The sequence below is a fragment of the Amblyomma maculatum genome, chromosome 1 (assembly GCF_055883805.1).
Source record: "Amblyomma maculatum isolate TAMU_Amacu chromosome 1, ASM5588380v1, whole genome shotgun sequence".
NCBI lineage: Eukaryota > Metazoa > Arthropoda > Arachnida > Ixodida > Ixodidae > Amblyomma > Amblyomma maculatum.
In genome coordinates, this window is record NC_139344.1 from 96,932,568 (window position 1) to 96,949,136 (window position 16,569).

General features: G+C 49.5%; 1 long non-coding RNA gene across 1 annotated transcript; it reads left to right on the top strand.

Moving 5' to 3' along the window:
* The first annotated feature begins 5,548 nt into the window (after positions 1-5,548).
* Positions 5,549-11,865, top strand: LOC146203258 (uncharacterized). Its single transcript, XR_014703829.1, has 3 exons — positions 5,549-5,705; positions 7,074-7,199; positions 11,690-11,865. It is a non-coding gene; the product is annotated as an uncharacterized LOC146203258 (long non-coding RNA).
* Positions 11,866-16,569: the final 4,704 nt, after the last annotated feature.

A 16,569-nucleotide genomic window follows, 5' to 3' on the forward strand; every position in this document is an offset into this window, starting at 1 on the left:
CGAGCACGCGCTGTACATCTTTATTTTCCTCTAACACTGATCTCAGCGCCTCCGCTTTATAGCGTCGTGGGCGCTATAAGCTCATGGTGCCGAAGGCGGTAACAAGTTTGGAGGCCGCATTTGAAGCCACAGAGGCACGATTCATCGCCATAGAAAAGCCAATTTCAATGATGGTCAACGCCATCTCCAAATTGCAAGAGACGATTCCCGCGATGATTGCCCAACAAATTGCTCATTCTTTGCGCTCCTCGCGCAGGCCCGACGGTCCCTTACCCGACCGCCCTAACAAAACTTCTACACGCACCCCTGAGGTAGACGGTGAGGACCACTGCAAACACTGTGGATGATGCCCCCCTTCCCACGAGTGTTGGCTCCGGAGCAGCGTCACTACATCCCCTCCTAGACCTAAATAACCAGGGCGAGCAGCCCTAATATCAGGCGCTCCCCAAGAACCAATTCGGCCACCCCCGTCCAAATTGTCCAGTGGAACTGTCGGGACGTCTGTTCCCGCGCAAAGAGGGCGGATCTCCGACTTTACCTTTCAACTTTCGACTCTCTTCCCGCAGGGGTTGCCCTCCAGGAGCCAGGGAGTGGCGTCCCTCTCACAAATATCACCTTTCAGCAGGACCCCTCTTCCTGCGTCTGCGCGTATAAAAATTATATGGCTAATCTAGTTGACTTGGACCTTCACACTGAATATTATTCCTACGTGATGGTGACAATTCTTCCGCTCAAGAAACAAGATGCATCACTCCACGTACTCAACATCTCCTGTCCCCCCAAGACTCCAAATATAACGTTCGCAGCACTCTTTAGCCGCGTTCTAAAGGCTGCGGGCAGGGACCCCCTGGTGATTGTGGGTGATTTCAATGCCCACAGTACACTCTGGGGATACATGCGTGAAGAGAAGCGGGGACGCAAGCTAGCGGAACTCGCGTACACACTGGGCCTGACTCTTCCCACTGACCCTGCATATCCAACGCGGATGGGTAATTCAGTGACCTTTGCCAAAAACATTGTACACGCAGAATGGATCAACACTGAGGAAACCCTCGGTAGTGACCACTGCCTTATCAATACCGTAAGGACTAAACCATTGGCAAGACCCCACGCAAAAGCAAGGCTCCCCGACTGGAATATATGTTCCGGCAAAGCTACATCAATTCGGCCTCTATCCACAAACAACGGGTGGGCTCAAGGATTGGTTACACACCTTCGTTCAGTGGAAACACAAATTGGCCTCCGAGGTGGTTGTCCACCTCGGAGGCCACTCCAGAGGTGGACAACCATCTTCTGCACCTCTGGGAAGCGCGGCACAGCCTCGTCCGCAGATAGCGCTGCCAAAAGCATACCAAAAAGCTCAAAATTCGTATCACCGAGTTCACCCAGCGAGCGGCAGAGTACGCGGCCTAACTCGGCGACTCGAACTGGGTAGACCGCAGCAACACAGCGGCCGGCCAGACAAATGTCGAGCCGGAGCACGTGACGCCTTTTCCGCGCCCTAATTGACCCGAGTCAAACCCGCGCAGAGACACAAAAACATCTCCAATTAGCTACTGTTAAGTTTGGGTCGCGAGTGCCGGGGTAGCGTACCGCTGCGGCGCGCGGCCCCTCGGTAGCGTTTGCCTGGCGGCTCCGTGGACGGCGGACGGCATCAAAGGTGCCAGCAAAGACGAGGCGTCTTTTAACGAAACAACCTTTACTGTAACATCAGGAATAAACGGGCAGTGAAGCTGACCCGGAGAGAATACAGACACTCTCACACAGCTGGTGTCTAGCGTCGTCTCAACGGCGCGTCAAAGTAGTCTCTCTCTCAGCGGAGTCGGCCGCTGCTTTTTATAGTTTTTCCAGTTCACAGGGAAAGAGTAAACCCTCACAGGAAAGGGAGAGCCAAACATGTTGGTTCACGACGAATGACTCAATCGCAGGTGTTCCGACCTCATCTCCTCCACCTCCTGCAGACAGGAGAGGGCGACGCACTTTCCCTCGATCTCCAGGCTTGGCCAGCTTCTGCACACACACGCACGCACACACATTTGGCGCGTGGCAGGAACACGCTGAGACTTGTCGGCGGGAGGAAGCGTTGCGCGGCCGATGAACGGCGTCGAAATGGCCGATCCGCTCGCGGTTCTGCCTGTTGCTATGCGTTGGCCCCGTCAGCTGTCCCACTTCTCGGTGGAGAAACGTAACAGACTGCCCCGCCGGGGGAGGGAGATCCCGAAGGGCAGGGGACTGCATCCGCTGTCCGGAGGGATCGGGATGTTGCTGCTAGCCGGGGTCGTCCAACTCAGCTTCTCTTGAGCTCAAACAGCCTGAAGAAGTCCTTGGCAAGTCCGGGTTTCCAAGGCACTCTGCAACTTGTCTTCAGGAGAGATTTCTGACAATCCACAACGTCACAACCACGCTAAAAACTCAACCAGTCAGCCAGCAAGCACGGCACAAACTTCACTAAGTTTTGCCAGACTATTTCCCTCTTATGCCCCCATCTACATTAAAGGGCAGCTTAGCAGTACTTGGAACGCGTCCACAAATTTGAAAATCGCATTTTCAAAAACATCATTCTCAAACAAAGATAATACAATACAATAATGTTCAAAATCCTATGTCAGGAAGAAAAACACCAAGAAGTGAAAACTGAGGCTTCTTCTCACGTCATGGGCTTCGACTTAAGCCATCGGCATTACCGTTCAGATCACCCTTTTCACTAAAGCTTCGGTTGTCCGTTTCACGGAACAACCTTACCTTCCTGTTTCTATGCAAAGAAACATACGAGCACGAGTCACTCGCTTTTCGGAACAACCTATCCCTCTCCTTACGGGTTGCGCACCAGTCACGCATTTTCTGGGCACGGGCGCATTTGTGCCTTTGGGATAGTCGCTTTCTCTTTCGCGATAGCCTCAACTTGCTCCATTCTTTCTCGCGCCTGCCTTTCCGTTTTTTCCTACGGCAGCACTGGAACATAGGCTTTCTGCTTTCTTTTTGCAACCGTTTCAGTTTGCTCTCCTTACGATGGCAGCATTCTTTCTCGCGCCTGCCATTTCGCGTTTTTCGTCGGCAGCGCTGGAATACTAGCCTTCTGCTTTCTTTTTGCAACCGTTTGAGTGTCCTCTCCTTACGATGGCAGCATTCTTTATCGCGCCTGCCTTTCCGCGTTTTTCGGTGGCAGCACTTGAATACTCTAGTCCTACTTTCTTTCGGCGCGAGCTCTGGCAAGCTAGCGGTAACCGGAGCTAGTAGGACACCGGTGTCGTCTGAGTGGTCAAAGTGCGGCGGCGCGTCTGCATCGCGGCCAGCAGCGCATGACTCACCTCCAGACAAGTCCGCACAACTGCTCACGCCAGCCCTCAAGCTGGGCATTTCCTGTGGCTGCGCCGCGGCTGCATCGCATGACTCACTTTCAGTCAAATCCGAACAACAGCTCATGCCAGCCCTCAAGCTAGGCATTTCCTCTGGCGGCTCGCCACTCACGTCACACGGGTCCTCCGATGAGCCGCATCGCTCAGCGCTAACCGGCGCACGATCAAGCTCCTTCGACAGCTGGGGCGCTTCGGATAGCGTGAGGGTCATGTGTGCTACGTCCGCGTTCGCACTGGGGTTGCTTTCGCGAATACAACCTAGCGTGGTATCAGGGCACGAACGATTCTGACTCTGCTCTGGTCGCTCGCTGTCGCCTTCGCAAGTCTCGCTCTCTACAGCGGACGCGCACTCCTCGTCGGTCTGCCCTGGCTGATCACAACTCGCGGGCTGCGCAGTTTCCCTGATCGGCACTTCGTTTTTCTGCGTGCCCTGCTCTACGACACAGCTGATTTCGGAAACTGAAAGTTTCTCCTTTTCTAGCTCATTTCCATCTCCGTCGCGCTCTACACAAGCTTCTGCTTTCGACTCGAGAGACGGTTCAGTTACTACCAGTTCCCCACTCTCATTTGATGGAACTGTATCTCCTACAGCTACTTAGGTCGGCGTGCAGTTCACCTCGCTTAACGGCGTCACTTCGGACTTCTCACCGATTAAGCCTGTGCTAACCGTCTCAGCTAGTGGCTCGACCAAGGTAACACAATACTCCTCTGTTCGAGGCTCGGTCGGCTCGCTACTGCGGTCCCGCTGCTCGGCCGCTTCCCCAGGCTGTTTCTCACACTCTGGTACTTTTGACTTTTCAGGCTCACTTGTGTCTACAGCGTACGTGGTCTTAATCTCAGCGTGCTGTGCCTTCGACCCTTTCTCATTGATTGACCACCTCTCCGGTACTACCGCCTTTGCAGCTAGCTCCCGAGCTCTAGATCTGGTCAAGGCCTGTACGCTACCCTTTCCAAACACAAGCCCATTTTCGCGCAAGAGGTGATCGGACTTGTTTGAAAATAGGTACGGGTACTGAGGAGGAAGCTCAGATGACACCGCCGCTTCTGTCTCAAGTGCCCCGAAAGGTCCCTCAATAAGCACTTTGGCTATTGGCAAACGCACGCTGCGAGCTTCCACGGCCTGTTTGATCCACGCGCACTCACCCGTGAACATATCTGGTTCTACGTAAGAGGAGTGAACCACATCCATGGTAGCCGCAGAATCGCGAAGCACTCGACACTGTTTCCCGTTCACGAGGAGGTCTCGAGTGTACGGTTCGAGAAGCTTCATGTTCTCGTCACTTCGGCATAATGACAAAAACACGATCTTTGGTTTTGTCTCCGGACACTGTGCCGAAAAATGACCAGGCTTCTGGCACGTATAACAGACGCGCGATTGCCTTGCCTCGAACCTCTTTTTCCTTTCGGCTTCGGTTACCTCCGTCGCTTTATCGTCGGCCGGACTGCTTTGACTCGCTTCAGCACCACGTTTATTCTCCTTAGCTTTAAAGGACTTGAACTTCGGCCTCTCAAACTTAGAGCCGAATTCCACCTGTTGACCGTCCTTAGCTCCACGAGCCCGACGCGTCACAAACTCTTCAGCTAGCTCGGCGGCTCTATCCACCGTACTAACATCTGGCCTATCCATGACCCAATACCGCACGTTCTCGGGTAACCGACTGTAAAACTGTTCCAGCCCGAAACACTGCAGAACCTTCCCAGACGGCCACTGACGTCCGACGGACAACCGAACTCGGCCGCAACTCGGCGGCCGATTTCGGACGTCCGCCGGAATTCCGGCGTACGTACGAAAGCGGATGGTCGAATCCGTTCGCCCAGCGGACAGCCGCCGTACGTCCGCCACTGGATTTGCTTTTACACAGCTATGATATAGTTTGTAGTCGTCGTGCTCGTCTGAACTGCGTATAAATCAGTAATGCCGTCAAGTCTGCATTATATGATGCCAGAGCGAATCGATGCGATAGAAAGCGTTTCCATTAAACAGTTCTTTTTATTTTCCTCATGTTTCATCGTTGAATTCTTCCATCCAAAATTTTTGATTAAAAGTTAAATGACCATTAAACATGTTTCTATCATGATGCTTCGGTGAAATTTTAATCAGTGGCTGAATAGACGCAGCAAGCTGCAAGCTCAGAAAGAACGAAACCGAACCTATCCTCAAAAAAATCTGAAATGAGCCAATCCAATCCACCTGACAAGTTGAAGTTTAGTCATGGAAGATGGCTTCACGTTTCCGTGTTCTGCGTTTTCTGCGCAGTTACAAATACCTACGGCTGTAATGCACTGCTAGCATTGTTTTTGCTGTGGCTTGGTGCGGCTGGCACACTTTGTTCACCCGCTGATTCCAAAGTAAGTATTTCACCGAACTTTTGTTTCTTTAGTTGAACTTTTCGATGCACCGATAGTGGTGAGCTTTTGCGTAAGGAAACAGCTCTGTACAGCAGCCGAACGGTCGAGTGTTTTAGGCGAGACTGACAGGATGGCTCCGCGCCGACTAACTAAAGTGCAGCCTCAAGTCTGAGGGCCATCTTTTCGGCATTACTGGACGCTGCGCCAGTAAGCAGCGCAACTTCTCTGTCTCTGATAAAGGAGTGCCTGCCCGAGCTTTAAAGGAGTTAATTTGTTAACCATGCGCAACGTGCTGAGTTGTAAAAACTATACGAGAAAACTTTTGCACTCCTCGAGCCTATCGTGCGACATGCCTACACTTGTGAAAACGTCGCGAGTTTTTTTTTTTTTTTTTAATGGACAGCCGCTGATCTTTCTCTCTCGAGCTTTACGGCAACTACAGTTTCTAGAAGGAACGGCTGTAGCTACTAAATAACTAAAGGTTTAGTACTCTCCTTCAGCTTTGACAAACTAGGACAGCACCTTGCGCATGTTGGTTATGCATGTGGGACCGAACCGCGCAGAACAACCGCACAAGGAGATGAGAGAAAAAAAAAAAGTCAGCACTTGTCTTTTTCTTGACCCGTTGTTCTGCGCTGTTCTGGCACGAATTTGACATACCGCCGCCGCGATACAGTTGGGCTGTGAGCTCTGGTGCTTGCAACGCCTTCTTTTATGCAAAACAGGCGTACTGGGAGGCCATGCAAGCCGCGGGCTCAAAAAAAAAAAAAAAAAAAAAAAGAGTTGAGCAAAAGTGAGATGAAAACAAAATTGTTGTTGCTTTGACCTTACAGATATTCAAAGGCTCCTCAGAACTTCACTGCATTATTGACTGCGAGATAATGCCAAAGCTGCACTAGAGCCATGCAGCACCTTATAGTGCATGATACTGAGCTTATGTGTCGCACTGAAAGCTCTTACCATGTTCTTAGATTATCATATTAAAATAGCTTTAAACCCATGCATGTTAATACAGTGATAGCCATAAATTGAATCTAGGGCATCATGCTCACATACAAGGCTTCTGATAACCGCTGGTCACATGATGCGGGCTATAGCAGAAACCTGTACGTGGTCATCTTACAAGCATTTGTGCAATTGATGCTTTTAATGTGTTGTAAAAGATTTTGTGTTCTGTTTCTGTATGGGAATGCTTTCCTTATTGAAGGCTAACATTTGGCTTGCTACAGCAAAACCTCTACCTACTCATCCTAAAAACAGCACCGCAGTTGGTGCTTTTAATGTATTGTAAAAGTATTTGTGTTCTGCTTCTGTATGGCAATGCTTTTCTCGTTGAAGACTAGCATGAGGCTTCCAAAAATTTTTCAGATGCCATTTGCTGTAGCCGATTTCGTAGGCCAACAGGAAGCAGCACTTTGAACATGGAAAACTGTCATCCACGGGGGAAAAACAGCAACATCCCTTTGCATTCTCATTTCTTTGGTATGGCTAAAAGTGAGTATTGTATCATTATCTATATTATTAATATTGAATCATGATTGTCAGTGTTGAAGTTGTTTGAGCGTGATGATTTTAAACACACAGGACATCCCTTCGACATTAAGGTTTTAGCTTGTTTACATGTAGGATGTAGAACTGGTTTCAACAAACTTTATGCAGCAAATTCTTTTTACATTGTCCACCATGTTACTTTTTGTCATTGGACACAGTCGTCCACTCTTAGCTTGAATGGGAATGTGTGGCATGCAGTTTGCAAAATAGCAATGCATCCGTCACAGCCATGCATCAAGGCTAAGTGGCTTGTGCGTAGAGGGACCAGCCGCTCCAGCTTCACGTCATCTGCCTCTTTGCTCCGGTGTGCAGACGTGCATTGAGGCAAAGTAATTTATTTGTAGAGAAACCAGGAGCTTCTTTGTCACATCTGGCTGTTTGTTACGGTGTGCAGATGCGCATTGAGGCAAAATGGCTGATGTGTAGAGGGACCAGGAGCTGCTGCTTAACGTCCTTCGCCTCTTTACTACAGTGCACAGCCGTGCATTGATGCTAAGTGGCTTGTGCATGTAGGGTCCAGGAGCTGCAGCTTCACGTCTGCCTCTTCGCTCAGGTACGCAGGTGCGTATTGAGGCAAAATGGCTTATGCATAGAGGGACCAGGAGCAGCTGTGTGGCGTAGTGTGTATATTTGCTATGGTGCGTATCGAAGTACAATGGGGGGCTCATGTGTAAAGGTACCATGAGCTGCTGCGTCATGTCGTCTGCCTCTTTACTATGGTGCGCAGGCATGCATCAAGGCAAAGTGGCTTATGCATAGAAGGACCAGGAGCTGTTGCTTCACATCTGCTATGATGCGCAGCTGCGTATTGTGGGTGGTGGTGGAAAACATTGCCATCAGATACAAATACAGGAGGTTACTAGCTGACCCTGAGGGGGCCTGTCCTGACAAAAACAAGGGGTCCCTAGTTTGGGACCCCAGTGGTGGTAGAGGGACTAGAGGCTGGTACTTCACGCTGTCTGCCTCTTCGCTACGGTGTGCAGCTGCGATGGATGCAGTGGCATCTCAAAAAGTGGATGCCACGCACTCGCATGTTCAGCCTGAGTGGACGACTGTGTACCTGCTATAGCTTTGTTATTCATAGAATAAACCTAGGCCAAGTTGGATAAATTATAGCTCACCTCATATGTGGTCAGCAAAGAAAAGCCACTTCAGAAAATTTGATGCATTTACTGTCATAGGGTTCTTATTCGTATACATGGTACTGACAAGTCAGATTCTTCACCCTCAGAAATGCCAGAAAAATAACCAAGGGTGCGTCTGCAATAGTCTAGCTTGCTCTTTCTCTGCAGACTTGAGTCAGATGTGTGTTCCATTGCTGTGGGTGGGACAGGCGTGAATCTTTGATTTTAAGCTTGCAACAAGTATATTATTGTAGTTTAAAGGCAAAACGGTACTAATAATCATAGCCCCCCGTGGCCTTTATCCCCTTTTAATAGTGTTGCTAGACACTGAATTACTAGTTTACTCTGCACTGTTTCTGTCTAGTTAATGTGCGGAGATGTACATATATTTATATGACTTGGAGTTGTCGACTTTGTACTTAGAAACATTGTAGTGTTATCTGATGTGTTGCTTTCATTTCTTTAATGATTTCTGTAAGGGATCGGTGGGTATGCTAGGCACCATTATTAGTCTGCTCTTTTTTGGGTCACCTGTTCAATGCCCAGCTGCGGCCGTCTCCCACTTGCCCTTGGACAGGAGGCGGAGAGACGCGCACAGATAGGCAGCTACAGCAGCTACAGTGCTTAACGGAAACGTAGGCAGAGAGGGAAAGAAGTCCCCTCTTCCGAGGACTTTGCTGTCGCACTCGAAGACGCGGGGACAGGCAGTTTGTTCTCGTTGCTGTCTCATGTAGGGGGCTCATTTTTATTTAAGGAGCTTTACGAACAGTATACAACTAAGGGGTCCTTAGTACTAAGCGTACTAAGGGATCCTTAGTACGCTGACTGGACCCATCACCCGGAGGCAGCACAGCTTTGAAACGAGCACCTCTTTTGGAAGAACTGCTTATCGTTCAAAGAAAAAACACTGTCAGGTTGAAGGGTGTAAGGCCCTCTTCCTTGTTGGGGAGCCCATAAAAGTGACAATTATTCAGTGCAGGCGCGCTGAGTGGGGTCTCGTTGAGGATTCCAACCCTGGATGTTAACAATGGTGGGAGATAGCGGCGTTGAAAAAGGGCAAGTGTGTAACAGTGACGGTATGATGTGGGTTGGCTCTTCTGATGTGGTCCGCAATGGTGCTGACTCGGACGCCAATAATTGCAATAATTACCCTGTAAAAGGAGCCGCCAAGGATGCAAGCTTTGGGCAATGGTTGCACACGTGGGACACCGTTTTGATGGGTTCTAATTATTTATTTTCTTTTTTTTTTTTTTCCTAGGGGAGAGAGTTTGGCATGTGACCTAGTGAGCCAATCATTTCGAGGTCCATTCTCTAAATTCCGTTTGTTGTGAAACGAATTTGTTGTCCCTTTTGCATTGCTTGTATTAGGGAGAGGGTGAAGAACTTATGAAAGTGGAAAGACATGCCAAAATGTTTGTTAGCCAGTCATGTGTGAGTTCGTTGTCATCGGGGAGAAGAAATGTGGGCGAAGTCCCGAAGTTAATGAAACGGCCCCGCGGCCTGGAGAACTCGTTCTGAGCTAGATTTTGATCTCTTTACTCTTCGGCATAGATCATAGTCATTGTTTCACCTGTTGTAAATACGTACATTCATGTATAAAATTTTCAGTTCATCTTCCTCTCCGTGTGCAAGTTGTTGTGGCCAGATGCAGTAAATTCACTATTTTCATTTCTATATAATGTGCCTTTCTGAAGATGGTGAGCTCTTTTGTTCAATCCTGTAAGAAAGCTGCAAAGCGCTCCCAAATCTTCCACAAAACTGTGTGATATCTTTAATACTAACTGCGGCTTGGTGTCACTCAAAACATGTAATTGAGGTAGATTTCTTCCCCCCCCTCTTTTTGTTCGTTCAAATGAGGATCAGCGGACACTAACTCTTGCTTTTGTAATGCCCTAGGCCCCGCCTTAAGGTAGTACTCCAATGTCGATGCCATTTTTATAGCTATGGCTGTCCAACAGCACTAATGTCTTTTATACACTTCTTTTACTAATCTCTTACCCAAGTGGTGACTTATACTGCGGGGGCGAAAGTCTGGACAGTATGTCTGTAGATTTTGGACTAGAATCGCGATGTAAACGAATTGTGACCTTATTTCTCTTGCACACATGAAAGAACTAACGTTCAACTTTCACATCGACAAGTATGGTCCCTGGTCGATGTGAAAGTTATGTGCTTTGATTGCAGTTTGTGTAGTCCACACGCTTGTCCCCGATATTACATAGGGGCAAATTAGGCGCCTTTACAGGGGCAGTTTCTTTGGCGCCCACTACCTTCCCCATAAAAAAGCTACAGTGTTTCTTGTGAACAGCTGGCTGCATTTATAAATACCATTATTTTTTTTTGTAATTTGTTGTGCATAGTTGAGAAATCCATGACATACATCCATGCTGCATGCTGCCGGTAATACATCAGGAGCTTGTGGTCATCAGCTTTTTGTGTTTTGTGTAACTATAAGCCTTGCTATTGTAATGTCACATATAGCGCTGTGGGTAAACAAATAACTTTATTTTTAACTCTTGTAGAAGCATGAACACTGCGCAATCACTGCGGCGGGCTATGCTTCCACATTGGGCTTTAGCCACATGTCAAATGTCTATCTTTATTCTGCTGCAGCAGCTTGCATGTTATCAGATAAGTTAATTCGTCGCAGCTGCTCTAAGGAGACGCTTTCTAGACGCTTGTAGCCTAGATGTTGATGTCGATATACCCCCGACACGCCCAGGGAATGTCTTCAGTAGAGGGTACATGGAAACCAGCGAAATGTGCAGTTTACAGAACAAAAAGGTAACAATTTTAAATGATGTTATTATTGATCACTTCTTTTCAGAGCAGGAACAATTACTTTAGAAATCTGCCTGTTAAACCGCTCAAAATGCAGGTTTCTGCCGCCAATGCGTACCTGTGTAATACTGCAATGCTCTGGCTGTGCTTTATGTTCATATACAGCATCCTTTATGCTTAATATCTCTGCATGTGCACTCCATGTCTTGGGCATTGCTGAGGGCGCATAGCAGCAAGCATAACATGCCATGTTTGTTCAGAGTGGCATGTTCAAAGAGACGACATAAAAACATTAAAATACTGAATGCCAGGTGCTGGTCAAACTACGTTTGTATCTTTTGTTATTCTGCATGGGTTTTGCTGCAGTTATATGACCTTTCTATATAGTATGTGACAGTTCTGAATGGAGATGCATGCGTACAGTGCCATCTGGAAAAAGCAATTGAGAGAAACTGGCAGTTGCCCTTGGAGATGTGTAATCAAAGTTCAGCACAGATAACTTGAATTTCATTTTCCCTTCTATTGCAGGAGGAGCCCAGCCTGCTCTTTCCATCTTAGGCCTGAAAGACTAGCAACAGCTGATCGAGCAAATGCACAGGATAGTAACTGCTCCTGGAATCCCGGCCTGCGGAGGCCGCCCACACAGAACTCGATCATCTCGCTAATTCCGAAATATTAGGTTTCAATAAATACCTTTTCCTCCACCACCTCCCCAAGGGAAGAGCTGTCACGGCCAAGGATAATTAAAAAAATTATTCAAGTAGATTCTTAATACTCCAGTTGGCCTGCATTTTACCATGCCATTCCTTAACATCGATATTTTTTTTAGTGTAGACTATTTATTCATGCAGTTTTTGCAATAAAGGCAAAAAAAATGCTTTTTTTACAACCTTGCATGCTGGTATGCCTATGCACTTAGCATGTTTTCAGGAATGGTGCATTTGTGTAAAGCTCAGCTAGCATATGTGCCTCTTTGATGGAAGTTTTATTTGCACACTACTGTTCAGTGCTTTGTGTGTGAAAGTAAAGCAGACAACAGGAAACTTGAACCTGTTGCATATTCTATTGTCTGCTTTACTCTCACGACAAAGGCATTGAGCACTAGTATGTGACTGAAATTTCCATGGCACATGCTTGCTGAGCTTTACACGAATGTTATTGGCAAGTTTTTACACTAATAGCGGGCCCTGCAAGCATGTTCCGGGAAACGTCCGAATGTCCGCCTCCGGCTGCCCGTCGGACGTCCGTGGGACGCGATCCGGATCCACGAACGATAGTCCGACGGACGTCCGCTGTACGTATATCGAACATAACCGGACTTCCGTCGGATGTCCGAAGGTCCGAGAACGGACGTCCGTCGGTCGACCGTCGGACGTCTATGGCCGTCTGGGTTATCGTGGTTACCATACGCTTTTTCTTCTTTGAGCCACTCATACATGTTTGACATGAGCTTGTAGGCAAACTCTGTATACGACTCACTTTTGCTTTTCTCATACTCTCGAAAATTCCGACGGAATGCTTCTGCTGACAGCCTGTGCTTTCTTAGCAGACTCGATTTCACTTTGCCGTAATCCTCTGCTTCCTCTTTTGCCAAGCGAGCGATTACGTCTGCCGCCTCACCGGGTAACAAAGTGAGCAAGCGCTGTGGCCACGTTTCCCGAGAAAACCCTTGCCTCTCGCACGTTCGCTCGAAGTTAACCAAGAACAAACCAATGTCCTCTCCAAGCTTAAACGGCCGCATTAGGTCACTCATTTTGAACGATTCCCGTTCTCCTGCACCGTGAGCACAACTTGCACTGCCAGCGCGTCCCGCGTTTATTTCGAGACGTTTCATTTCCATAGCGAATTGACGGTCTCGCTCCTCTTTCTCTAGCCTTTCCTGGCGTTCCTCTTTCTCGTGACGTTCTTCAATGATCTCGAGGCATTCCGAAAGCTCGTCATCTTCAGCTTCCAACGCAAGAATAGCCTTTAACACTTCTGGTTTTCTGAGTCTGTCTGACAAATCCAGACCCAACTCCTCCGCAAGCTCCAGCAATTTCGGTTTGCGCAACGACTTCAAATCCAAACCCATGGCTGTTCCGAGTGCTGCCTTCTCTACTGCCCACTATTGCCTTGCTGCAATTAACCCAGCAACAACGACAACACAATTACCAGCTCTGTTCTCTACTTAACAAAAGCCTGGCAAAACTCAGTAGAAGAAAGTCCCGCACTCACCAAACCTCGCAGCCAAGAATCCAACGCAGTCGTTCCGCTGCAGGCAACCAGTCATCACACAGGGATCGTTGCACTGCTCCCGCCTTTCCGCTGAGCTCTGCTTGTTTCACGGGTCACGCCTGTGACATCTCCGCTCTTCCCACCAGATGTTGCACCTCGGTCAGGCCTGGCTCGTTTCACCAACCACGGTCACTGCTTGGTCGTCCCTCGTCTCTCCGCTGTTCACCAGTTGTTGGACGACGGTATCGCCTGGCTCGTCCCTCCAACCACGGTTACGGCTTGGTCGTCGTCATCCCACCGCTGTTCACCAGTTGTTACGTTTGGGGTCGCGAGTGCCGGGGTAGCGTACCGCTGCCACCGCTGCGGCGCGCGGCCCCTCGGTAGCGTTTGCCTGGCGGCTCCGTGGACGGCGGACGGCATCAAAGGTGCCAGCAAAGACGAGGCGTCTTTTAACGAAACAACCTTTACTGTAACATCAGGAAGAAACGGGCAGTGAAGCTGACCCGGAGAGAATACAGACACTCTCACACAGCTGGTGTCTAGCGTCGTCTCAACGGCGCGTCAAAGTAGTCTCTCTCTCAGCGGAGTCGGCCGCTGCTTTTTATAGTTTTTCCAGTTCACAGGGAAAGAGTAAACCCTCACAGGAAAGGGAGAGCCAAACATGTTGGTTCACGACGAATGACTCAATCGCAGGTGTTCCGACCTCATCTCCTCCACCTCCTGCAGACAGGAGAGGGCGACGCACTTTCCCTTGATCTCCAGGCTTGGCCAGCTTCTGCACACACACGCACGCACACACATTTGGCGCGTGGCAGGAACACGCTGAGACTTGTCGGCGGGAGGAAGCGTTGCGCGGCCGATGAACGGCGTCGAAATGGCCGATCCGCTCGCGGTTCTGCCTGTTGCTATGTGGTGGCCGCGTCAGCTGTCCCACTTCTCGGTGGAGAAACGTAACACTACGCATAGCTTCGATGGAAATACATCAAAATTAGCATGCAAACTGCGCGAACAGTATCTTTGCACTAAGCAGGACCCCGGAGGACCCGCGTACTCGTATGCAAGTTCAGAGAAAGCGGATCTGGACCAACCGTTCCTGTTGCACGACCTGAAGGCGGCCCTGGCTAAAATGAAACGAGGAACGACACCGGGCCGAGACAACTATGAAACTGCTTGCCAATCTTCCCGACCCCACCTACGAAACCCTCCTGGCTTTCATCAACTCGATCTGGCTTGGTGATGCACCTCTACCAATTTAATGGAAGACCGCCCTGGTAACTTTCATTCCGAAGCCGGCAAAGCCATAAACACCGACAACCTCCGCCCCATATCCCCCTTACGTCTTGTGCGGGAAAGCTGATGAATACCATGGTGCGGGACACGCTGTCTGGATTTCTGGAAAATGAACATACATTCGCAGACACCATGTTCGGTTAAATCCCGCAAAAGGTCCGCTCAAGATGTCTTCAACTCGACCGAGAAATTCTCAACCCTGTCGAATATCCCTTCAACAATAAGGCAGTTCGCCCTTGACTTGAAGGGGGCTTTCGACAATGTCACACACGAAATCATCCTGCAAATCTCTCGAAGACGAACTGTGGATATAACACATTTCAGTATATCAAGAAATTTCTCTCGGATCGACAATCTTTCATCCGAATACAAGACGAAGAACTAAATTGGGAACGAGAGGAACCACACAGGGCGCGGTCCTCGCCATTACTTTTCAATCTGGCCATGATGAAACTCCCCCCCCCCCCTGTTTTCACCCTTGGAAACCGAGGTACCCCTCAGGGATCTGTGCTCTCTCCGCTTCTGTTTAATATTACTCTCATCCCCATGACAAAGGCTCTAGCAGCCATTCCCGCCCTATCGCACTCTTTATATGCATGCTGACGACATCACCCTATGGACTTCCACAGGCAATGTGGGAACCATTAAAGAGACACTGCAAGCTGGCGTAGGCATGGTGTCCTCTCATGCTCATGGGGTCGGTCTTGCATGCTAACCTAACAAATATGAACTTTTGGTCCTTTACCCGCGTCGCGGAAAGATAGACAAAGCTCCCCCGCCTAGCGTCGAGGTCACCATTGGTGCCGTCCGCATCCCGGAGGTGGAGAGAGTTCGCATCCTGGGGATGACTCTCCAGAACAATGGCAAGAACGCTGCCACAATCGCCAAGCTCACTGTTACCGTTCAGCAAACAGTTCGTCTAATTAGACGAATCGCTAATAAACACCATGGCATGCGAGAACACGACCTCCGTCGCCTGATCCAGGCTTTCGTCCTGAGTACAGTAGTCTATTCATTACTCTATTTCTTCCTCTCTCGAGTAGAGGAGAACAAGGTCAACTGTCTTATCCGTCAGGCGTACAAGACGGCCCTCAATCTTCCCCACCACACGTCGAATGAGCGCCTTCTTAAGATGTACACAATACCCTCGCCGAACTCGCCGAGGCTCATCGATCTGCCCAACTTGATCGGCTTTCCTCCACCCTAGCTGGCCGTCACATTCTTGATGCTATTGGCCTACATCCCCCTGGATATTACTCCCACACCTTCTCCCTCCCACGCCGGACACGAGACCTTCTCACCATTCACCCCCTCCCCAAGAACAAGCACCCTGAACATCGCGCGACTCGTCGTGCTGCTAGGGCTGCAGCCCTACGCAAACGCTATGGCACACAGCCGGAGACCGTCTACGTCGATGCTGCCTGTTACACCTCTTCTTCCGCCTTTGCCTTGGCGGTAGTGCAAACTCCTCCACCCCTCTTACAGCAGGTACTGTCGTCGCTTCAACTTCTGCGGAAGCGGAGGAGGCGGCAGCAGCCCTAGCAATCGCTACTAGATCGGCGACCCTCATTTTCACCGATTCCAAGACAGCGGTACGAAACTTTGCGAAAGGCCGTATCTCCGAACCCGCGTTCCGGCTCCTTAGCCGGTCTCCCGTCCCTATCCGACCTATTCAGCTTCTTTGGGTTCCGGCCCAAGCTGGACACCCAGGTAACGAGGAGGCTCATTCTTTAGCTCGAGGTTTCGTCAGCCGAGCAGGGCCCTCCGACACCTGGGGAGACGCTCGAGATCGTATGGTCGCTTACCACGAGATCACTATGCACTACCGTGAACAACGTCTTTCCTATCCCCCTCCTCACAAGTCTCTCACTGAATTGCAGCAGGTGACGTGGCGCCAGCTACAA